The 25,389-nt window shown below is 38.5% G+C and overlaps 1 protein-coding gene across 1 annotated transcript in view; it reads right to left on the reverse strand.

Moving 5' to 3' along the window:
• schip1 (schwannomin interacting protein 1) overlaps positions 1-25,389 on the reverse strand; it is a 492,362-nt gene that overhangs the window by 235,607 nt on the left and 231,366 nt on the right. The gene's annotated exons all lie outside the window — the stretch shown is intronic.

Below are 25,389 nucleotides of genomic sequence, written 5' to 3' on the forward strand. Positions count from 1 at the left end.
CCTGAATTCAGTGATTAAGAGGTGTGACCCAAAATTCTTGCATCATCATTTCAGCACATTCTCTACCAAACGTCAGCTTCCACAAAGAAGAAACCAACCTTCCCAACTTTTAATGGAAGTCCATTCATCATTAAATTTAGATCTAATTTAAAGACTTTAAAAACTTCCCGATTCACATTCAAAAGCCCTATCTGGACAGGACTTGTTTCTCAGAGGGACATCTGTGAAACACTCTTGCTTCCGGACTGCAATCGAAAAAACAGGAGGACCAGTGAGTTTTTTGGCTTTCTCAGTCACAACATCATGTTCAGTATCTCCTCCATTTCCACTTGCTGTTGTGTTTAAGTGGATCTCCGTGTAAACGCATGCCCAAAGTGTAATTGCGGTGCGTAGCAGTGAACAAATAGATATTTTATGAAACGCAAGGTGACAAGTCCGGACAGGACTTAAAAAACAGTAGGACCATGGATTTCAGTGAGAAACAGATGACATCTGAGGAAAACACCTACATAGTCGTTCCTTACGGGAATAAAATCACCAAGGACCCCCCATAAAAGAGAAAATTACCCCAGGACCCCCTGAAAAACAAATCCTGTTCAGATACGGCTAAAGTAAAAAAGTAAAGAACTGATTCCGATACACAACAAATCGATCTTTTCGATCATCTCTATTGTATAGACTACATTTGGATTTGGTCTGATTAGTTTTGGTTTCACACAGCATGTTGTTAATCCAGTTAGTTGCCTTTCTAGGCACCCTGACAGAATTTATTCCCAAGCCTTTTTGGAGCATTTCTACTAGTCTATTTATCATAAATTTTAGATACAATGTACAGACCAACTGCTAGATTTACATTCAATTGAGAAATAATAAATAAAAAGCAGGAGAAATAATAAATAAGCAGCAAAATAAAAGTGCTTCAAGTGTTTACTTGAGTAATGCCACAAAGAATCGTTACAGATACTTCTAAATCAACTCAATTACAATAACAAAGTAGAGTACGATTATCTTAACAACTATAAAGCATGGTGGTGGGAGTATGTAGGTTATGTGTGTGTGTGTGATTGTTGCATTAAGTTAGTCTTAATCTGGTTGACCAGCATACACAGGGCTGAAAACACTATAAACAGCATATGCACCATCAGGTTGCTATTACAAACATTTGCAACCTGTTATACTCTCCTAAGACCCTATTCAGGCTAATTGACACCTGCTTTGTGTAAAACGAAGAATTATCTTTTTACATGATATAGTTTCTGAGAAAAATGATGTCCAAATATGAGGACTTTAGTTTAATATATCTCTATTGTATAGACTACATTTGGATTTGGTCTGATTAGTTTTGGTTTCACACAGCATGTTCTTAATCCAGTGAGTTGCCTTTCCAGGAACCCTGACAGAATTTATTTCCAAGACTTTTTGGAGCATGTCTACTAGTCCATTTATGATGAATTTTAGATACAATGTAGAGAACAACTGCTAGATTCACATTCAAAGTCAAAAAGTGAAAAAATGCATCTTTCTTTTTTGCAATCTTTCTCTCTCCCTTTCTCGTTCACTTCCTCTGTGCTCTGGTTGACCAATATAAATGCTGTCTGAGTGCTGAAAGTCAGGGCAGACACACTTCCTCATCTCAGCATGAGGCTGTAATTTTGGGGTGAGTTATGCATTCAAACGGCTCGCGTTTCTCCGTGCCGCCGATACTGCTATTACAAATCGACCGGGTGTAAGTGAGACAAGTCTCCATGCATCATCCTGACAAGCCCTGTACCAAGTGCAGATCTGAACAGGTATGGACCTGTGTGTGTGTGTGTGTGTTTATATGCATGTGCACCACTATTCCGACAATATGGACAGATCCGAATGGACGTTAACCCCGTGCATGCTTAAGCGTTGGAGATTTCGTGCGAGCGAAACAACAGTTCATTAGTCATCCGCTTGCCGAAACACTTTCGCTCGGGACGTGGGGTAATGATTCATTCGGGAAGCTATTTATGAGCTTGTTTGTAGACTTAAGGGAGGGATATGGATGTGTGCAGTGCTCAGAGTTGCGGGGATTTCTCCAGCTAAAGCTGGGATTATTGATCTGAGTGCCTTTGGTGGGCTTTTGTACTCTCAGCAGGGCCTGGACTACATTTCCCAGGAGCGCCCACGTCAGGTAAGACTTTTCCTGGAGAATATAAAGGCCCGTGTTCTTCAGAAAGATTAGGTATTGTATCTGCTGTCCCATAGATCTGACTGCTCAGGTGAGTACAACCTTCCAGAGGGAGTCTTTTTCTTTGGTTTCTTTGGAAAAAATCTATATCGGCTTTGGAGAGCGAGAAAGAGAAATAAAAAAAAGAGAGAGAGAGAAAATAAAAGAGTAGAATAAAGTAAATTATGCACACAACACTCACAGTAGGCTTTAGTAGGTACACTATATGTCCAAAAATCTGTGGGCATCCCTTTAGATTTATTTTTTTTAAGTTGCAACTCTTGCTGATACAGGACTCTCTAGAGCAGGCTAATAACCTTAAACCTTCAACATCAATATTAATATTTTGGCACCATGCCTTCCTAATGCCAGGTATGGGCTGGAGGGCTATAAAGACCCCAGTATTGAGCTGTGGAACAGAGGAACTGTGTTCTCTGGAATTCTCACATCCAATACATGTGAGAATACCGACAAGTAAGGGAGTGGATATTATAGGATAAGCTGGTTGGGGTGAGGGATACTTTTTTGACTGGATTCACTTAAATTCTTATAGTAGTGCTACTAAAATCTAGTAGAAAACCTTTTTCTAGACAACAGAGATAGTAGAGACTCTAACAAAAGCAGGAGAAACAATGAATAAGCAAGAAAATAAACATGTTTTAAGTGTTAAGTTGAGTAATGCCATAAAGAACCAGTGCAGATACTTAAAAATCGACTCAATTACAATAACAATATACAGTAGGATTATCTTGACAACTATGAAGCATGGTGGTGGGAGTATGAAGGTTAAGTGGGACTGTGATTGCTGCATTAAGTTAGTCTTAATCTGGATGACTCTTACAGTTGGGTTCCTAAAATCTAGTAGAAAACCTTTTCTAGACAACAGAGACAGTAGAGACTCCAACAAAAGCAGAAGAAACAATGAATAAGCAGAAAAATAAACATGCTTTAAAAAGTGTTTACTTGAGTAATGCATTGAAGAACCAGTACAGATACTTCAAAATCAATTTATTTACAAAACCAAATTATAGTATGATTATTTTGAAAACTATGAAGCATGGTGGTGGGAGTATGAAGGTTATAAGGTGTGTAATTGTTGCATTAAGTTGGCCTGAATCTGGATGACTCTTACAGTTGGGCTCCTAAAATCTAGTAAAAAAAACTTTCCTGGACAGTAGAAACATTAGAGACTCCAACAAAAGCAGGAGAAACAATGAATAAGCAAGAAAATAAACATGCTTTAAGTGTTTACTTGAGTAATGCCATTAAAGAACCAGTACAGATACTTCAAAATCAACTTATTTACAAAACCAAAGTATAGTATGATTATTTTGAAAACTATACAGCATGGTGGTGGGAGTACGAAGGTTATGAGGGACTGTGATTGTTGCATTAGGTTGGTCTTAATCTGGTTGACTCTTACAGTGGGGTTCCTAAAATCTAGTAAAAAAAAAAAAAAAAAAACTTTCCCGGACAGTAGAAACAGTAGAGACTCCAACAAAAGCAGGAGAATCAATGAAACAAGAAAATATTGGTGCTTTAATTGGTTACGTGCAATTGTACCAGTACAGATACTTCAAAATCGACAAAACAAAGTACAAAAACAAAGTAAAGTAGGATTATCCTGACAACTATGAAGCATGGTGGTGGGAGTATGGAGGTTATGAGGTGTGTGATTGTTGCATTAAGTTGGTCTTAATCTGGTTGACCAGTATACTTAAAGCTCAAAACGCAACAAACAGCTATGCAACATCATGTTGCCGTTGCAAACATTTGCAACCTGTTTATACACATAGAATGGATCGTGTAAAGTCAAATTGTGTATTTTAATGGATTGCACTGCTATTATTTATAAGGTGAGCTGCTAGCTGCATGTGTTTCTTTCTGAGATTACAGAAATTGGACAGTGCGGTGCATTCTGCAGAGCAGCTCTCTGACCCCACAGGTCTCTGAGTTCAGTGTATTAGAGCTAATAATCTGGTCTCAGGTGTTGCATGTAGGCCAACTGGTTGTGCAAGAGATTCCATTAGAGCAGAGTTAGAGCTGCTATCTGCACTACAGGAGGCTGCCCCATTTCTTTCAATAGATGGTTACAGTTCCTTTTTGTCAGTTTTGTGTTGTGTCTTGTCCATGCATCATCTTGACAAGTCCTGCAGCATGTATGCATGTGCTCTGCTACTTCCATATGGAAATTATCGTCGCTAACACTTTTCCATTTTTGTCGATTTTTAGTTTACTATATAATTTGAACAGACAAACTGTCCCTTACACCAGTGGTTCCCAACCTTTTTCTTCAGGGACCCATATTTTTACCATTGTAAGCTTTGGTGACCCAACATAACCCCCCCCCCCCCAAATGTAAAAGATGTAAGTGTATAATTGGGTTGGGGTTGGGGGGGGGGTTAGAAATGACAAATAAAAACTGACATTTACTATAGATGAATAAAATAAACACGTAAAAAAGGAAAAATTGATACATAAAACATAAGGAATTTTTATCTTATGAAGAAAAAAATAATTAGATCAATAAAATAATACAACTATTTAAAATTAATAAAAAATAATTTATATATAAAAAAAAAAGAATAATATCAGTTTCAGTTTCAGTTTCAAATCAGTAAAACAGCTCACCAAAACCTCAACCTGTCCAAATATTGGACAATAATTGATTAACTTTACAGGCCCTCACTCATTTTCATTTATTTAACTAAACTGAGTTTTATATTATTATATTATTATATTATTATATTCAGCCTCGCGCTGAATTCAGCTCCGCGCTGCCGGAGAGAGCGCCCGCGCGCGCGCCAGAGAGAGAGAGAGACAGAGAGAGCGCAGCGCAGCGCGGCGAATTTTGCTTACCCTAGACTATATATAGTATTAAAATTAAACCCCTTAAAATCAAGAGGGCTTCGCGACCCATCGTGGATCTTTGGCGACCCATAGGTTGGGTCGCGACCCATAGGTTGGGAACCACTGCCTTACACTGTGCGGAAATTTCTTGATGAACAGACCAATAGAAACTCTTCAAAATTACCTGAAATAAACTCTTTTTACATTGACTTCCATTGAAAGTTTACAAGGTTTTTCTCTCTCCTGTAAAGTTGCTGTTTTGGAGATAAGGGTTTTTCACTGGACAGCGACGATATGGACCATATGACCATGTCTTGTGATGTTTCCGGCTGGTTTACATACAGCCAATCCAGCACCACTTTTGTTTCTTTACTTCCTGTTGATTATTTTAGTTGGTACTTGCCCATTGGTCACTGTTAGAGATCTTCTCAGGCCATTGATGTTGGTAATGTGGCTCTGGCATTATTCATTAATAGGTTGTCTGACCCGAGGAGTATGGGTATATACAGCTCTAGAAAAAAATAAGGGACCTCTTAATGATTATGTTTTACCTTGATTTTACCAAATTAAAAAACTCTGGAATATAATCAAGAGGAAGATGGATGATCACAAGCCATCAAACCAAGCTGAACTGCTTGAATTTTTGCACCATTGGTGGCATAAAGTTATCAACCAAAAGCAGTGTGTAAGACTGGTGGAGGAGAACATGCAAAGATGCATGAAAACTATGATTAAGAACCAGGATTACTCCACCAAATATTGATTTCTGAACTCTTAAAACTTTACGAATATGAACTTGTTTTCTTTGCATTATTTGAGGTCTGAAAGCTCTGCGTCTTTTTTGTTATTTTAGCCATTTCTCATTTTCTGCAAATAAATGCTCTAAATGACCATATTTTTATTTGGAATTTGGGAGAAATTTTGTTCGTAGTTTATAGAATAAAACAACAATGTTCATTTTACTCAAACATACACCTATAAATAGCAAAATCAGAGAAAATTATTTGGAAATTGAAGTGGACTCTGCTAATTAGTTCTTGCCATGTTATTACTTTTATGTTATTACATTGTTATTACACTGCAACGGATCACAATATAGTGGTTTGCTTTGAATGCACTGTTACAATGGTTCGTCTATTAGAGCAAAAGTAAAATTAAAGCAATTCACAGCATACAAAATCACATCTGGGACCTAAAATCAAAAATTTAACTTCAGCGAGCTTCTATACAAGGCCATCGCTCTTTGATGTGTGTAAATCCCCACCTCTCCTTGTCTATAGAAGACGAATAAACAGTAAAACAGTAGTATTTGTTTGTAAAAACATCACATATTTATAAGCGTTTGTCAGACGGCCTTTCCCTCCGAGACGCTGAAATGTGGAGCATGTTCCAAATTGCTGTGGGGAGGCTGTCACCACGTCTCCCAGACAAAAGCACCGGAGGGAGCGCCGGCTTTATTTTGGCTCATTAAAGTCTCAGTCGCTGGGCTTTCAGCGGCAGCAGGCACGGACCGCGGAGGCCCAGGTGCAGCGTGGGTAATGTGTGCATGCGTAAATGAGGCGGGAGATGGAGGAGAGAGACGGGAGCTTTTCACTCCTGCTGTGGAGAGAGTGACTGATATGATCCACGCTGCTATAAACACACGTGCACCCAAACACATACACAACAACACGTCCACATGTTTACAGACACTGCTTTCAATCTCAAATTACAAATACTGATGTAGAAAAGTCATAGGATAGAGGGCAGTATGTACTGTAAGGTCATCATGGTGTGGACTGGGAAGGCTCACATCTGTGTAAGTTGTGAGGTGTTATCTTGAGTGAGGCTGAAAACTGGGCAATGAGATCAAGCAAGACGTAAAGTGGATGCCGGAAGGGTGGGACATTCCATTTATGAAGAGTTGCTTGTACAGTATGTACACACGGACAGTTCTAACCAGAAGCAACCCATCATGATCATTACTCTCGCTGCGTTTCGGTCTCTCTCTGTCTCTCTGTGTCTCTCTCTGTCTCTCTGTTTCTCTCAATCTTTCTCTATCTTCCTGTGTGTCTCTCTCTCTGACTCTCTGTTTCTCACTCTCTATCTCTCTCACTGTCTCTGCATTTCTGTCACTGCTTCTCTGTGTCTCTGTCTCTTTCTGTTTCTCTCTCGCTGTCTCTCTCAATTTCTGTCTTACTCTGTTTTTCTCTCTCTGCTCTCTCTGTTTCTGTCTCTCTGTTTCTGTCTCTCTCTCCCTGTATCTCTCTGTTTCTGTCTCTCTCTTTATCTCTCATTTTCTGTCTCTTTGACTCTCTTTTTATCTCTCTGTTTCTGTCTATCTGTCTCTCTGTTTCTATCTCTCTCGCCCTGTATCTCTCTGTTTCTGTCTCTCTCTTTATCTCTTTGTTTCTGTCTCTCTCGCTCTGTATTTCTCTGTTTCTGACTCTCTGTTTCTGTCTCTTTCTCTCTGTATTTCTCTGTTTCTGTCTCTCTCTTTATCTCTCTGTTTCCGTCTCTCTCTCTCTGTATCTCTCTGTTTCTGACTCTCTCTGTTTCTGTCTCTTTCTCTCTGTATTTCTCTGTTTCTGTCTCTCTCTTTATCTCTCTGTTTCCGTCTCTCTCGCTCTGTATCTCTGTTTCTGTCTTTCTCAGTTTCTCTGTTTCTGTCTCTCTCTTTATCTCTCTTTTTCTGTCTTTTCGATTCTCTCTGTATCTCTGTTTCTGTCTTTTCGACTCTCTCTGTATCTCTGTTTCTGTCTCTCTCTGTATCTCTGTTTCTGTCTCTCTCTGTCTCTCTCAGTTTCTCGCTATGTTTATGTCTCTGTCTGTCTCTCTCTGTTTCACTCTCTATCTCTTTCTGTCTCTCTCTGTCTCTTATTGTTTTTGTCTCTCAGCTTCTCTCTCTCTCTCTCTCTCTCTCTCTCTCTCTCTCACCCTACACACGTCTTTAATATGTGTATCCATTTGCAGTGTCCTACAACGGCACTTTATCTGTTCTAATGTCCCATAAAAAAAGAGAAAAATGAGATGAACGTTGTGGGTCACTAACAAGGCGTCCAGCATTAATTAATTAATGAATGAAATGATCAATTACGGCGGCGAGGCCTCGGGCAGGGCTAATTATAACACAACATATGCAGCTCACTGATGTGATCAAATCCCTCAGGGCTGCCAACCGCTGGGCATATGTGCCGTTTGTGTATTATTGTCAGAACTGAATGTATGTTTGCACGTGTGTGTTTACGTACCTGTGTGTGTGTGTGTGTGTGTGTGTGTGTGTGTGTACATAAAGGCCATGGGTCTTCAGTACGGGTGGAGATTTAAAGGTCACTACTCTGCTTCACCAGGTACAGTAATTACTGTGAGTGCTGAGACAAAGATGCAGAGACTTGGCGTGTGTGTGTGTGTGTGTGTGTGTGTGTGTGTGTGTGTTTGGGTGGGGTGACAGGCTGTGTTGTCTATCGTTTCTGTGGTGGGTGTAATCGTGCTTGAATGATTCACGCTGCTCAGCCACTTGCAGAAAAACAATTATATTGTAATAAATTCAGGTGACTAAACTTAGACAGTAAGTGTAGCACTTTATCTTCGAGGTTAATTGCATTGAATGTATGTCCTATACTCTGCTTTTTAAATGTTCTAGTCTGTGTTTCCGTGGTTCTTTATAATAGGGCTTTATTCTAGACCACTGCTCTCAAATCTATAGAATCATAAAGTTGCCTAAGACTAGTTTAGAAATCAGTAGAAACTAAATCTCAGGGCGTTTTTAAACCTTTTATATTAAAATGGTTACAATCGCAGCTCTTTATATATTTTCATGAGGTCTCATGTGACCTAGAGCAAGTTGATATGTAGATAATCGATTATAATAATAGATTTACTGGGGAGAAGTGTGCTCTCTTTGAGAGTTTGACAGTTATGATGGTGTAGAGATACAGAGTTCACCATTACTGAGAGACTTAGGCCTAGAAAACAGAGTTTCAATAAATATCCACCAGTCAGACAGGGCGAGAGGCGGAGCAAAGACAAAGCCCTTGTTCATAGGCTTGTAAAACTCTTAAAACAAACATGGTGTGGTGTGAAATGTTTAGTTCTAGAGAAGTTCAACCAAGTTCTTCACAGTGGTGGTGAAAGAAAGCAATCGTCTGGAGAGTTTCATCTTTAATATACAATTCTTTTTTCCACTTTTCCCAGCTTAAACAGACAGAGTTTCAACTTCTCTGGGCTTGAAAGCCTCTTGGATGGAAACGTCACGCAGTGGAAACTTGTATTGTGATCAGGCAAATCTGTAGTCCAGATAAAGAAAGCAAATCTCCATGATCTTCGACAAATGTATGGATTTCAACGGGACCAGTCAAAGTAACCAATCAGGGGCTGCTTTATCAGACAAATTGTCAATCAAACAGTCAATCAACTTTCATCCGATTCTAACCACCTGTGAGAGAAGATGAATCTCAAAGTGCTTGGTAAGCTGATACAGACAAGATAAGACAAGATACGTTTTCAACAAAGTGGACAGTGACTGTGTAACACTCTTTTTGATCCGCACTCAGCATGCAGAGTAACATCATCTCATCACATAATTATAGAACATTTCTTAATAACATCATTTATTATTCACCTTGATTCACGGCCTATTTGATGAGAAACGATGCCTGTTCCCCTGAGGGAAACTGCAGAAAGCCGCTTGTGTTTCAGTTACGCTATAATTGGACTTTTTTAACCAATGCAGTTTTATACCATGTTAATAAGCAAGATTAAAGGATATATGTTCTTATATCTTTCTTTCCGTCTGTTTTTTTTTTGTTCAAAAAAGGAAAGAAAAAGACAAATCCTCTTACTCGTCAGTGAGCTGAATATTGATTCAACACAATAAAGTCACCGCATGCCATCTCCAAGCTTTTAACATGATTCTGAATGAGCCCCTCAGGGGTTCAGGAGCCTCTCAGCCTCTGCTAGCTTCTAATTGACTTGTCTAATAAGATTAGTCAGTAATGACGATCTGCGCGCCCTTGACAGATCCACATCGTTACTCCTTATTCACCACCGACGCCCCTCCCCCCTCCCCCCCCCCACACACACTCATCACCAATTTCTGCGGGAGTTTAGTGTCACTACTGTAATGGAGGCGGAGAGAGAATCTCATATTCCCAACGAAAAATGGAAATCCGTGCCTGCTTATCCGATTCCGTACAGTATGTGAGATGAGATAAAGAGAAAAAAAGAGAGAGAGAGAGAGAGAGATTATCCATCATAAGCATTATCCTGTCCCTTGTCTCATCTGTGAAACACGGTGGTGCTAGTATCATGGTTTTGATCTGTTTTGCTACGTCTATGCCAGGAAGACTCACCATCTTTGATGGAACAATGAATTCTAAGCTATTTTTTTTTTCCAGCGAATTATAAAGGAAATCATCAGGACATCTGTTTGAAACTCAATCTCAAGAGAACATGGGTTATGCAGAATGACAATGACCCTAAGCACACAAGTCATTGACTTCTATGGCTAGGCAATATTGCATATAACTCACATAAAATCTCAAATTGTCAGTTAAAACTTGACTAAACAGAAACAGAACCATGTCCAGAAGTGACATTGACTTCTCTGGACTCATCATGGGATGCATCATTACACAGAGGAAACCCATGTATTTGAATTACAAAGCATCCAGTTTACATACAAGCAGCAGATACTTGATCAGAAAGTAAAGCAGTAGCTTTATATAGTTGCAGATATCACATAAAATTGTTGCAAAGCGCAGACTCTAACTTATCTTAATGAACTTGAGAACAACAGATCTTCCTCTGAACTTTGTGGTTTAAGGAAAATCTTGGAACTAAAGCTTGTAGCAGGAAACTCCTAGTGTTAGTAAACTGTTAGTACTACCAAATGAACAGAAATTTTGATCATGTGTCATAATTTCCCAAAGAATGGACCAATAGAAATGCTCCAAAATGACTGACTTGGACTAAAATCTTTTATTTTATACCTTCACTTTCATCGCGACGTTTTTGCAGCTGATCCACACTCAACCTCATCGAGCCCTGCACATATTTTTCATAAGAGTTTTAAAGCCGTCCTCATACTGAGATTAGTCCTTGTCCATTTTGGTAGTGAGAGCACTTGTAACACTCTCATAATTCAGACTTCTCTTATAGTCTGTCCTTCTAAATTCCCATTCACTCCCATGTGCAGAAAGAAGGTCCGGGGTGTTTGCTCCTCTCTCTCTCTCCTCACTGAGAGTGTCATTGAGCTTGTCCTTTCGAGTCGGCTTTTCATCGATCGAGCGGAATATATGAAAGCTTTACTGTGAGGCTTTCTCTTTCTCTGTCTCTCTCTCTTTCTCTCTCTATCTCTCTCTCTCTTTTATTCAAGTGTCTTCTAAACCCCACTCAGAGAGGAGGAAGTAAATGTAACAAGATGCAATCTTATGTGGCAATTAAGCACTTAAACAGCGAGCTATATACACTATACTATATGGCCAAATCTCGTTTCACCCCCTTGACCCTACACTCTAAAAAACAGAGGTACGATATGAGTACTTTTTTGTACTCGAAGGTACACTCTTTATAATTGTACCCTCAAAGGTACAATATTGGTCTTTACAGGGTCAGATTTGTTCCCTCTGAAGTACAAAGTCATTTCTAACAGCAATAAGTACAGATTTGTACCATTTAACCAGCCAAAGGGTACATTCAGTATTCTGCATCACTGTACTAATGAACAATATATATTTAAATTGCACATTTTTTTATTTGAAAGCCAGACAATTTTGTATCATCAAGTTTTTGAGCCATATTCAGTTGATGATAATGTTTATAATCTTTATGATCTTTACTGCCACAAAAACCATGGGTACAAAAAAGGACTTTCACTGAAAGGTACTTTTTTGTGCCTCAATATAAGGTACAGCCCCAGCGACAAGCTTTGTACTCTTTTAGGTACAAATCTGTACTTATATTTCTTAGAGTGTACCACTTAGCCCTACCCCCCTGTTTTGCATGTTCACATCTAGGGATAGAGTTTCTCCATTCTTGTTATGCTGGTGACCCTTCAAACTGAGATTTTTCCAAGATTCATAGAGAATCATTGGCAAGATGGCAGCCCAAGCAACCAAAGAAACCGACAAATCTGAGTATTTTCCTTGTTAAAAAAAAAGTTACCCACTATATTACCATAGTTTAATGTGTAGTTCCAATGTTTTATGCATTTTTTTTCATAATAAGCATAATAAATTTCCTTAAATGATGCAGCAATTAAGGTGGATTGGAAAAAATCAAAGAAAGTAAATGTTAATAAAAGCCGATTTCAGCTCCCCATCACAGAGAAACTAAGGAACATGGACAATATAGAAAATATGGACATTAATAATTAATTGTTGCTCCTCATCCAAAAGAAAAAAAACTGTTGCAATTCAGCTGAATACAATCAAATTCCCATAGCAATGCTCTAAAATCTATATCTCTAAAAGCCTCTTTTTCTGGAAAGTAGCGACGTTTACTGCAACAAAAGCAGGATAAACTCTTTTTTTGCCTTGATTTTGTAAGAAATGGTGAAAACAGAGGATAAATAGGTGTTGACCATAATTGTTGACCATAATTAAAACACGTAAGCTACGGCGTAGGTTCGACGCACAAGTATAAATTGGGCTTAATGACCCTTTAAACTGAATTTTTTCCAAGGCTCACTCAAAACAGTAGGCTATGAGAATCATTGGCAAGATTGCGGCTCAAGCGACCAAAGAAACCCAAAATATGAGTATATTCCTTGTTAAAGTTATGATAACCACTATATTACCATAGTTTAATGTGTGGTTTTAATGTTTTATGGCCATTTTCTTCATAATAAGCAAAAGAAATCACCTTATGTGATGCAACAGATGGCAAAGGCAGCAGCATTTAAGGTGGATAAGAAAAGTAAAACACAAATAAATGTTAATAAAAGCTCCTTTCAGCTCCACATCACAGAGGAAATTAGGAACATGGACAATATAGACAATATGGACAATAATAATTAATTGCTGCACAACCTGCCCCCTTTTCTGAAGACATACAAAGCCCTAAAGTTGATTGGTTATGTTTAACAGCAGCTAGGTTGCTGAACTTTATAGTGCTCCACTGCAATATATCTATATACAGTATATATATATATATATATATATATATATATATATATATATATATATATATCAGGTTCCTGAAGGGTTTTCCCAATTCTTAGAGGTAGGATTTTAATCACTATAAACTTTTTACTTTACACTTGAAAACAAGGGGTAGGGGTACTAAAGAGATTTGGGATTGGGCCCAAAAAAGGCCTTGACCTCACTAATGCTTCAGCTGTCGCAATTAAGCTGAATGCTATGAAATTCTCACAGCAAGGCTCCAAAATCTATCTAAAAGCCTCTTTTTCTAAAGACTAGAGACATTTACTGCAACAAAAGCAGGATAAACTCTTTTAATCGCCTTGATTTTGTAAGAAATGGTGAAAACAGTAAATAAACTGTTGTTCCAATATTTTTGTCCATAATTAAAACAAATAAAAAAGGGATAGTATGAATTATAGAATAATATATAGAATTAAAGAACATGTAAACATTAAAGAATGTATGTATGTGTGTGTGAATATGTGTTGAGGAGGAGGAGGCCGATGAGCTCATGGTCCAACAGCACAGAGCTCATCAAATTCAATTCACACTCTCGTCCTGTCAGCATATCGCCATCGCAGCCACACACACACACACACACACAGACACACACAGACACACACATATACAAACACCCATACACACACATACATCCTCAAATAGTATTAGAAGCAAAATATATGCATCAACCTAACAGGATTAACACTCGTTACAATTACCCAACCCTCAGTACCCAACATACGAAAAGCACAGCAAACTCTCACACCAGGCACCAGGCACTTTCACTATCCACCTAAACGCTGACCCGTCTTTTTTATTTTTTTTTACAGTGTTTCCATTTAGGACTGAATTATATTTTCCACTAACTTGCATTTTTAGATAATCTAGTCTAGTTGTTTGCATTTAGACTTTGCAAAGTATTGCCAACTATATAACCATTCTTTTGTACATTGAGTGTTATCGTTTTTTGACCATGTGGGTTTTTTTTTTTTTTACCTTTTTTGTTTTGTTTTGACTACTTTTCTTGCTTTTTGAGACTACTTGTTTTTTTTGTTTACAGCTCAGTCTATCCCATGTCTGTTTTGGTCACCCTAGCTTTGTTATTTGTGTGATGCCTGTTTACCACAGTGAGATCATTCCGTTTATATCTGTTTATAAGTGTCTGGTCAATAAGTAAAATCTGACAGTATTACAATATTATAATATATTTTTGGGTGAATAAGATATAATTGCGATATTAATTTGAGCTGTACAAAAAGATAGAGAATACCGAACACAGTCATATTAAATTCCCCTCAAATTCAAAGGCCCTAAAATTGAAGTTATAGAATTTGCTGCATTAAAAACAGGATTAATAACAGAATAATACATCTCAAAAAAGAGTAAAAAACAGCAACACTTGACTGGAGAATTTCTGATTTATTAGAGAAATAAAAAATAACAAAATTTTTCCAGCACTCAGGCCTTCATCATGGTTCAGAAAAGTTGTTAACATCCCAGTTTTCAAAACACACATGATTACAAAACAACCAATGAGAACACTCCAAGTACTGAAGTTTACATAATCAGCCAATGAGAGGCTGACAGCTCAATTCCACAGGGAAACCATGCCCACCTAAAACTTCTCAAAAGTCCTTCTGAAGTTCATAAACACAGCCAAACTGACAATACAGACAAACCATTTCCTAAATTCCCTAAAGACTCTTTTATCGTAAAATCTAGATTCATAACTTTAGGAAATAAACTTTTAAGATAAAAACATATATAACAGTCTTACGGGAAAAAATCCAGTCTAAAAAAATCCATCTATTTTTTACTATTGATCACTGAATTTATTGCCAAGTACCTTGATAAAAAAAAAAAAAAACAACACTACTGTGATCAGTATTCCTTCAGAGAACTTGACCCCTATCTTATAAATCTTAGTCCAAAGCCCACCACTCAATCAATTCCACTAACATAAAGACAGTCATGCCCTAAACAACACTGTTCCTAATCCACAAACTCAGTAACAGAAACCAGGAAAAAAGCAAAACACCTACATGCTATTACTACTACAAGTATCAAAAAGAAACGTTAATTAAACACAATGTATTTAAGCAAACTCATTAAGCAAACTCAAGCCGGAACTAAATGAAATCCCCTCATTATTCCATCAAACCCCACAAAAAAACAGCACTCATCAGTTGCTGAGAGACTGTCCATCGAGACGTCTCGACAACTTCATAAAATGCTTTCCTGGCTAAATTTCATCATCAGGTTAAAAGAGTTAGGATGGATCATCACAGCGTGTTATGTTTTAATTAGTGGAGCTGCAGCCTGCATTGATGCTTCCTGGGAAGAAAAAAATGGCAGACCTGAGCACAATTAGCGATTACGCTTTAATTAACAGAGCAATTAAAAATGGGGAGAGAAAGACAGTCCTCCAGCAGATTACTTTGTTTGTCTCTTAATGATCTACAGGCAGCAATCGCATCATACTGCTGGCTCGGCAGCGTTTAATATGGCCGTGGATTACCCAGGCGATTTTATTCCTGTCAGATCTGCATCTTGTTTGGTCGTTGAGAAAGTTGCAAACGATAAAGGCACTCAGCATTGCTGCTACAAGAAAGTTTAAGATACATAATATGGACAGGAATAGGCGCTCCCTTTCCTTCTACATCTGTGTCTACCAGTGATGCCCCAGAATGCACCACACAGTGACATCACTTATTCACTCTCTCACATGTCAGATCAAATGAAACCTCCCAAACCACAATCACCTGAGTATTGATTTCACCTGTTCGCCTCACTATATGCACCTTCACTTCACTGCATTTCACTCACTCACTGCCGAGTATTAGATTTGGTTCTGTCTGTCTTTACAAAGCATTAATCTTGCCTGTGTATTGTTTATTCTGTGTTTGACCCTTTTTTGTTTTTTTTTCCAATATGATTTGCCTTGCCCTTGTATTCTGTTTACTTTGTTATCAACCTGGACTGTCTCACCATTCCTGGTATGTTCTCTGCCGTGCTTGTTTCCTGATTTTATTGTATCTGTGCTGTCTCATTTCTGCCTGGCCCTGACACCCACTTTGATTGGGGAAGAAATTTCACCAACTGGCTTGCTGCAATGGTGCCATCTTATTGTAGTAACTGTAGTATTTCGCTAATGTGTGACTAAAGGCTGACTGCATGGCTAGGTGCTCGATTTTATGCACATCAGGCAATGAGACTGATTAGAATGAATAAGCTGAATTCAGTGATTAAGAGTTTGTTTCTTATTGATCTGGATGTCTTGGACAACAGCTGTAAACAATCAGTATCGTGTCCTGTGACTTTTGCCATGTCCCAAGAAAGTCAAAGAACGCTGCACTGACCTGAGGGAAATGCATGTCAGTATATAGATATGATTTCTGATTGGACAATTCCAACCAGATGCTGCCGGTCACAATCATTACCACTTACCACTGCACAGTTCAGTTGATGCTAATGCCTTCTGTTACAAATTCCAGGTACATGTGTTACACTTCACTCACAGGATAACACCTCACACGATACAAATGTGTAGGCGTTCCCAAGCCGTCTCCTGAGGTAACACCTTATGATCAATTGACATAATCATGTCCCATGACTTTTGGAATGTCAGAGCACAAGAAAATATGATTTCTAAAAGAGTAACAAAGAAATCTAATCATTTTAATCATTGGATATTCGAACGTGACCATTTTCACATCTCCACGTTGACCAACATGACACTTGCATTTGAAAATCACATTTTTATTTGTGAAAATTGTGTGATTTGTGACCTACCACCCTGACATACCTGCCCAAACCATGCCAAATAAAAAAGGAAACTATTATTAGATTTATTACATCAATAATGCTAAGAAAATTGTATTTTAACACTTTAGAACAAGATTAAACCCCTGTCATCTTCTTTTATTGTAAGAATGTTTGCTCACATTTACAATAAAAAGGATAATATTAACATAAGTTAAGATTTCGTGCCTGAAAATATGCTTTTTGAGAGGATTAACATACGTTTCATATGGATTATGGGTATCTTCTGTTCTTCTACAGACTTCTACAAAACCCTTTCCATAAGGGCGGTTTTTAATTCAGCTATATGGCACCTTCATAAACCCTTCCACCATAAACTCTGATTCCAGCTTCTGTCAGCTCTCATAAACACTGCTTCTGACATGAAGTTTACATTCCACCTGTCAAGTGACAGATTTGATTTAACTCTGGGTGATGTTATGTTATGACACTCCTCTGGGTAGAGATTATATTGCATGCTATAGCAACTGATTTTATAGCTTTTATACGTTTTGTTCCTAGTCTGTCTTTGTAACGTGATGCTGATGATGAATGTGACCGTTTTTAAAGCAAAGTTAATTATAAAACTGAACAAAGTTTAACACAGAGTTTTTTTTTTTCAAAGTTTAGAGTAGAGCACACGGTTAAGAGGGGGATGAAATTATGAATAACAGTCTGAAAAATTAAAATGTTACAACTAGGGAAGTTCCAATCTGGTTAGTGTTTAGTGATTAGCATAGATTACCATGATTTTCCACTGTAGTTAAGTAAGTAATTTCAGATATTATATAATGTATTGAGGCTCTAATATAAAACAGTTAAAAACTGCATACTCTAAACAAACTGTCACGTCCTGTTCTGTCTCCGTATTTTTATTGCCCTCATGTACTTCCGTGTCTCTGCCCCAGTCCTGTGTTACTCACTTGATTCATTTGTAGCTCCGCCCCCTTGTTACCTGCTCCCAGGCGTTTCCTGTTTCTTATTTTACCCATGTGTATAAATAGTCTCTTTGTCACAGTGTGAGCATCTGTGAGGTTTCGTGGTTCCTTTGTTATCATTTTCTCCATGTAATCAGTGTTTTCCAGTTTCTTCATTTTTTTTATTTGTTTGTCACACCTGATTCTGAAGCCTCTCTGTCTAAAGACTCAGTTTCCACGCGACTCTCAAACGTTCTACATCACCCAGCTATTGACTGATTGCTAATCAGTTCCACCTGGTCTGACTAGTATATATACTCCCTCGGTGCAACTCCCTAGTTGCTGCGAATTATCTAGAATATTACTCTGCCTGTTTTTGACTATTCTTTTTTGCCAAACCCTGTTAAAAAACAGTGTTTTCCAACCAGCGATTGTTTTCCCTTGTTCCTGGTTTTCATTACAGTGTTCATTTCAATAAATACACGCATTTGCATCCCCTTTCTGCACCCTTCCCTGCTGCAGCCTGACATAAGCTCCTTTTTTACCTTCTGAGAACTCTTCTCGGTTCTGTCACCTGTTAATAACTATATTAAAAATGTTGATACTCCAATAAAATCCAATACAAAAAAAACACCATACCCATGCATTTGACTCAATGACAAAAGATCAAAGCAGAAAGAACAGAAACAGAAAAAAACTACTGTCCCGATAGTCTTTGCACTACTTCACATTCTATTTGTCCCTCTCCTGCATGCACAGCTCCATGTAGAGCAGCTTATACATACATTAATGCAGGGAACGCATAAACGTCTAGCCAGATGGACCCTCATGTCCCCCTCAGTCTAACTGTATCCTTCATAATGAAGGAAATGTAAGCAGACACTGTCTGCCTCTAAAGCAGTTTACGCTCAGAAGACCTGCCAGCACAAGAAATAAGTAGCAGTCAACAGTGCTATACATACACATATATCTATTTATATGGATATATATAAGTTTATTCATTGTTTATGTAAGGTAAGAAAGTTGGGATGTTAGATGATCACCACCCACCTCATCCCCAGCTCTCTAACTCATCCCCAGCTCTCTAACTCATCCCAACAGTATTGGATGGAGCACCATCATTCAAGAGAACACAGTTCCACTGATCAACAGCTTAGTACTAGTAGGGGGGTGGGGGTGGAGTGGTTATACCCCTTTAGCCTATGCCTGAAAGTGGCTGGTGGACAGATGGTCTAGATCAGGGTTGTCCAAAATACGGCCCACAGTCCATTTGCAGCCCGTTTCCTTTTTTTAAATGTGTACAGTTGTAACATGGAAAACAGGCCAAAGAGTCTAAAAGTGGCGAGAGTGCGCAATTGTGGTGCTGAAAACGAGCCAAAGAGTCTTAAAGTGGCAAAAGTGTGCAGTTGTAGCGCGGAAAACGGGACAAAGAGTCTAAAAGCGGTGAGAGTGCTCAGTTGTAGCACAGAAAACGAGCCAAAGAGTCTAAAAGCAGCGAGAGTGCTCAGTTGTAGTGCGGAAAACGAGCCAAAGAGTCTAAAAGCAGCGAGAGTGCTCAGTTGTAGCGCGGAAAACGAGCCAAAGAGTCTAAAAGCAGCGAGAGTGCTCAGTTGTAGCATGGAAAACGGGCCAACGAGTCTAAAAGTGGCAAGAGTGTACAGTTGTAGTGCAGAAAATGGGCCAAAGAGTCTAAAAGCGGTGAGAGTGTACAGTTGTAGCACGGATAACAACAGTACATGTGTTTCTCCTTCTGTCCCCCAGCAACCAAAAGTTTCGAAACCCCTGGTTTGATGATGAGTATTTCATCAGAACATCTATCCTACTTCTCTTATCCAAGTCATTCAACTGAGCAAAATGTCTTTGAGTGCGTTATAAAGGCCTTTCTATCAGTTAAAGATCTTTTACCAAGAAGTACACTACCCATAAGTAGCTTTAAGAGGCTTGTTATAGGGCAGTAGAGTAAGTAAATTACATTTTCTACATTCTTGCAATCTGGTTGCATCTTGTTTTTGGTTAATAAGTGTGTTTGGTGCTCTATGTGAGGAACTGAACTATCTAAATAACTTGTTGAAACAGACTTTGAGTCTGTAAATAGGGCAAAGAGTCTTTCAGTGCATTTTAAAGTTATGTCTAATAGTTAAAGATCTCTCACCAAGAGGTACACTACCTACAAGTAGCCTCTAGAGGCCTTTTTACAGGGCAGCAGGGTAAGCAATTTGCATTCTCTACATTCTTGCAATCTTGTGGCTTTCACAATCATGTTTTTTGGTCAATAAGTGTGTTTTTTGCTCTATGTGAGGAACTCTTTCTTAATAACGTGTTAACACAGACTTTAACTTTATCAACTGGGCAGAATGTCTTTGAGTACATTGTAAAGGTATATCTAGTAGTTAAAGATCTCTAATAAAGAGATGTACTACTCAAAAGTAGCCTCTAGAAGCCTTTTTATAGGGCAGCACTGTAAGCAATCTACATTTTACAGTTTGCTTCTTGTTTTTTTTTTTTTTTGGAAACTACAGTATCTAGATAACTTGTTGACAAAGACTTAGAGTCTGTAGACTAGGCAGAATGTCTTTGAGTGCATGGTAAAGGTATGTCTAGTAGTTAAAGATCTCTCACCAAGAGGTACACTACCCAAAGGTAGCTCCTAGAGGGCTTTTTATAGGGCTCTACATTCTTGCAATTTGGTTGCATCACGTTTTTTGTTCAGTAAGTGTGTTTGGTGCTCTATGTGAGGAACAAGAGTATCTAAATAACTTATTGACACAGACCTTGAGTTCGTCAACTGGACGATGAGTCTTCAAGTGTGTTTAATTATTAACACCCTAATTGAGGATCTAGAGTATCCAAATTACTAGTTAACACAGACCTTGGATCTGTCAACTTAGCAAAAAAGTATTTGAGTGAATTGTAAAGGCATCTATAGTAGTTAAAGATTTCTCACCAAGAGGTACACTACCTAAAAATAGCCTTTAGAGGGCTTTTTATTGGGCAGTGGAGTAAGCAATTTACATTTTTTACATTCTTGAAATCTTGTGGCTACCTGTTTTTTGGTTAATAAGTGTAATTGGTGCACTATATGTGAGGAACTGGAGTATCTAAATAACTTGTTGACGCACTGTGTGTGCTGTCTCCAGCCTGTACTGTCAGAGTAAAGTGCTGAACTCTGCACTGCTGTCACTCTATCAGAGCTGGAGGAGGCAGCTGTGGGGAATTTGAATTGTGAAGTGGAATTGGATTGGCTTGGAAATGTTCAGCCATAGCTCTCTGCCTTTGTATCTATCAATCTCGTGTCTCTGGAGATTGCATGTCCTAGAATAATAGAATCTCTATTGGACAAGCACACTTACCACCCCCAAAAGGGCTGGAATATGCAGACTTGTGGCTTTGTTGTTTGTTTGGAAGGTGTAAAAAATGATATATAAGTAAGATTATTGTGTTTGTTGTAAACTTTTTACACTCATTGGCAAAAATTTACTCTGGATGGCTGCAAAACTAAGCATGGGTTTTAAAACAATAGAACATAAAAGTGCTCTATAAAAAGCTCGCAGGCTACTTTTGGACAGTGTACCTCTTGGTGAGAGATTGTTGACTAATAAACATGCTTCTAAAATCTCCTCAATGACATTTTTCCCAGTTGACAGTTAACAGGAAGGTACATCATTGGAATATGAAAAATAGGGTATTTGCAGCCTTCATTAAAAACCTTTTCTTTTTGGGATCTGTTAGCATTTAGGTTTGGGCTACTCATGATACACTGCAAAAAATCCATTGGCAAAACCTAGACAAAATATATGCAAATTAAGACAAATATATGTATATTAAGCAAGACAATCTGCCAATGGGGTAAGCAAAATTTTCTTAGTTAGATTTCTTACAAAAAGCAATGGCAAAGTCTCAAAATGAGTGAAGTAACACTAAATCAAAAAAGTCACTGTTTTTGGACACAAGAATCAGAATAACTTGATTGCTGCTTGATTGTGCTTATTTTGAGTTCAAATGACTTAAAATAAGGTACAGATTCTAAGTAAGAATGATTAAGATTATTATCCCTAAAATAAGCAAAATAATTTAACACTTACAATGTTTAGTAAGACAAAAGTCTTATCAGAGAAGAAAATAAGATTTATTGCCTTAAATTTAGAAAATTTCACTTGCTAAGATTTAGTTTTTTGCAGTGTAGTTATACTTGGGACAAGGGACCCTAACAGTTGTGGCAATATGGGTTTCCTCTCTTGATAGAAGGGCATCCTACTGACATCCTACTCAATAAGATTTAAGTCAGGATTTTGACTGGACCATTATTTGATCTAAACCATTCCATTGTAGCTCTGGCTTTAGGTTTAGGGTGATTGTCCCCACAGCATGATGCTGCCACCATCATGTTTCACAGTGGAGATAGAGTGTTCAGGGTGATAAGCAGTGTTACTTTTGTGTTATTAGAGCCAATGTACTGTTGCTATATATAAGACAAACTCAACCATAACTCCAGCCCACCAATTGTTCTTATTAAAAGTATTATACTTTTAATGCATAGAAAATTATATTTCACGCTATTTACTATGTGTGTTTGGTCAAGAACTTGACCACAAGAAAAAGCGCAGCCATTTTCTGGGATAAAATGTACCACCTTGAGAGGAAACGGCCACGTCGCCTGTCCACTGTGCCAGCTTGAAGGGTTTCCGCCTCATGTATATTAATGAGGTCCACTCATGTCTGCTTGTCCACCCACAGCAATTTGTGTGGCTCCCAGATCATGAAATCTCCATTAGGAGACGGCATGAATTTTCATGGCTATATAGACAGAGCGTATCAGCATGCTCCAGGCACAAGCCCTGGGCCTTTTGGGGGTCTGCTGAGCAAACCAATAAAAAACCCAAACAGCCCATCTATCCATCGCCAGGGCCACATAGGCGCATTTACTGCAGTCACAATGATTCATGGGAGAATTTGTTACAAAGACAATGCTAGACCAGCGAAGAGCGAGGCTTTTTTTGTGGTCAAGCTTCTGCAAAGCAGATTGTTATCATGTGAAACCGGACCCCGTGACACGGGACACTGCGGGGGCTGATCAGTGGCATTGATTAGCGATTGAAGAAGGAATGTTAAGAGTCAGAGTTTGTGTTCAAGCCAGGTGGATGGATAGATCAGTCACTGGGCACTGGGGCGGTCCTGCCTGATGCTGGCTTGGCCGGAGGACCGCACTGCGGACTGCCCTATCCATCTATCAGAGTGACCTATCCCTTCTTCAGAAAAGCTCTCATCTCTGCATCACTAACACAGATCAATACAGAGGGAGGGAGGACAGGAAGGAGGGCGGGATTGAGCTCAAGAGATAGAAAGATGCTGAGATGCTGCCCGGTATTCCATCCCTATATGTTGTAAGTTTTGGAATTTAGGGTCCTCTCTGGTGAGAATGGGTAATTGCACAGGGCATGCGGAAGAATCATTTTAAACTGGGCGGGTGTGATGCGGTCTCCTTTTAGAGCAGATGAATCCGATTCCAGGTTATGAGAGAGGAAGAGCATGCTCAGTCAGAAACTTCACTCATTTCATTTTTTTGTTTTACTATGAGTAAAGGAACTACTGAGCTCTAAGTTTCCCCTTCTGAAGTCTCCGTTGCTCCACCAGCCGCTCGCGTTTAGTAAAACTGAGCTGAATTCTTTTTCAAAGGCTGTACATGTGATGTAAGTACGTAAGACGCATGACGTTGCCAGAAGAAGAACTCCCGCGAAAAGTAACCCAAGAAAACACATAGAAAAAAACTTTTCTAGTCCTTCATATCATTCAGCCTTCAATCCTACATATCCTCCAGTCTTCAATCCTACATATCATTCAGCCTTCAATCCTCCATATCATTCAGCCTTCAGTCCTCCATATCCTTCAGCCTTCAATCATACATATCCTTCAGCCTTTAATCCTACATATCCTTCAGCCTTCAATCCTACATATTCTTCAGTCTTCAATCCTACATATCCTTCAGCCTTTAATCCTACATATCCTTCAGCCTTCAATCCTACATATTCTTCAGCCTTCAATCATACATATCCTTCAGCCTTTAATCCTACATATCCTTCAGCCTTCAATCCTACATATTCTTCAGTCTTCAATCCTACATATCCTTCAGCCTTCAGTCCTCCATATCCTTCAGCCTTCAGTCCTCCATATCCTTCAGCCTTCAATCCTACATATTCTTCAGCCTTCAGCCCTACATATCCTTCAGTCTTCAATCCTACATATCATTCAGTCTTCAATCCTACATATCCTTCAGCCTTCAGTCCTACATATCCTTCAGTCTTCAATCCTACATATCCTTCAGTCTTCAATCCTACATATCCTTCAGTCTTCAATCCTACATATCCTTCAGCCTTCAGTCCTACATATCCTTCAGTCTTCAATCCTACATATCCTTCAGCCTTCAGTCCTACATATCCTTCAGTCTTCAATCCTACATATCCTTCAGTCTTCAATCCTACATATCCTTCAGTCTTCAATCCTACATATCCTACAGCCTTCAGTCCTACATATCCTTCAGTCTTCAATCCTACATATCCTTCAGCATAAAAAAATGACAACCAAGACAATGGTGTCAGGTCACTCAGTAGACAGCATCTGGGGTTTAATCATTTGCAGCTCTGAGTGTATTTTAAGAGACGAGTGGAGAAAAAGAACAGACAGGTGATACAACACTGACCTCTTGCTCCAGCAACCCAGTGGATTATGGGTAAACGTCTCTGGCAGGAGACCAGACAGGAGGTCAATATGGAACAACAGGAGATCAGAGGGCACAGCATTGGCATAATATAATGAGAGAAAGAGAAATGAAGATAATGAGCCAAAGAGACCCAGGCAAGGAGCAAGTGACATAAAGGAAGGAGGGAAAGAAGGAAGGAAGGTAAGAAGGAAGGAAGGAAGAGGGAAGGCATAAATATGTTATTTTATATATCATATATAGCATAAAAATAAGTCATATTAAGAAAGAATAAAGGAGTATAAAGAGACAAAAATGAGAAAAGGGAGAAGAAGAAAGAAGAAAAAGAGAAATGGACATATTGAATCAGGAAAAGTCAGCCAGTCAAGAAACAGAAGGAAGAAAGGAAGAAAGAAAGAATGATTTGAATTTGAACAGGTTAACAAGAAAGAATACAAAAGAAATAAAGGATAATAACAAAAAAGTAGAAGCAGTCGGTGGCAGTAAAAACAAGAGCTTGTAAAAAACAACAAGGAATAAAAGCAGGGGAAGAAGAAAAAAGAAATAAAGAATGAAAGGATGAAAAAATAATAGAAATGATGAAGGAAGAAGAAAAAAGAAAAAGAAGAAAAAAGAAGAAGAAGAAATAATAAGATAGAAATAATGAATGAAAGAGAGAATGTTAGAAAGCAGAAATTAAGAAAAAAAATAAGTTTGTGATGATGATGATGAAAATTATAATAACAACCAAAGAAAAAAAATATACTGATAGCTCAAGCGTAAATCCCTCAAATATCCAGTTCCATCCTGACT

This window comes from Astyanax mexicanus, chromosome 4 (genome assembly GCF_023375975.1).
Source record: "Astyanax mexicanus isolate ESR-SI-001 chromosome 4, AstMex3_surface, whole genome shotgun sequence".
NCBI classification, from domain to species: domain Eukaryota; kingdom Metazoa; phylum Chordata; class Actinopteri; order Characiformes; family Acestrorhamphidae; genus Astyanax; species Astyanax mexicanus.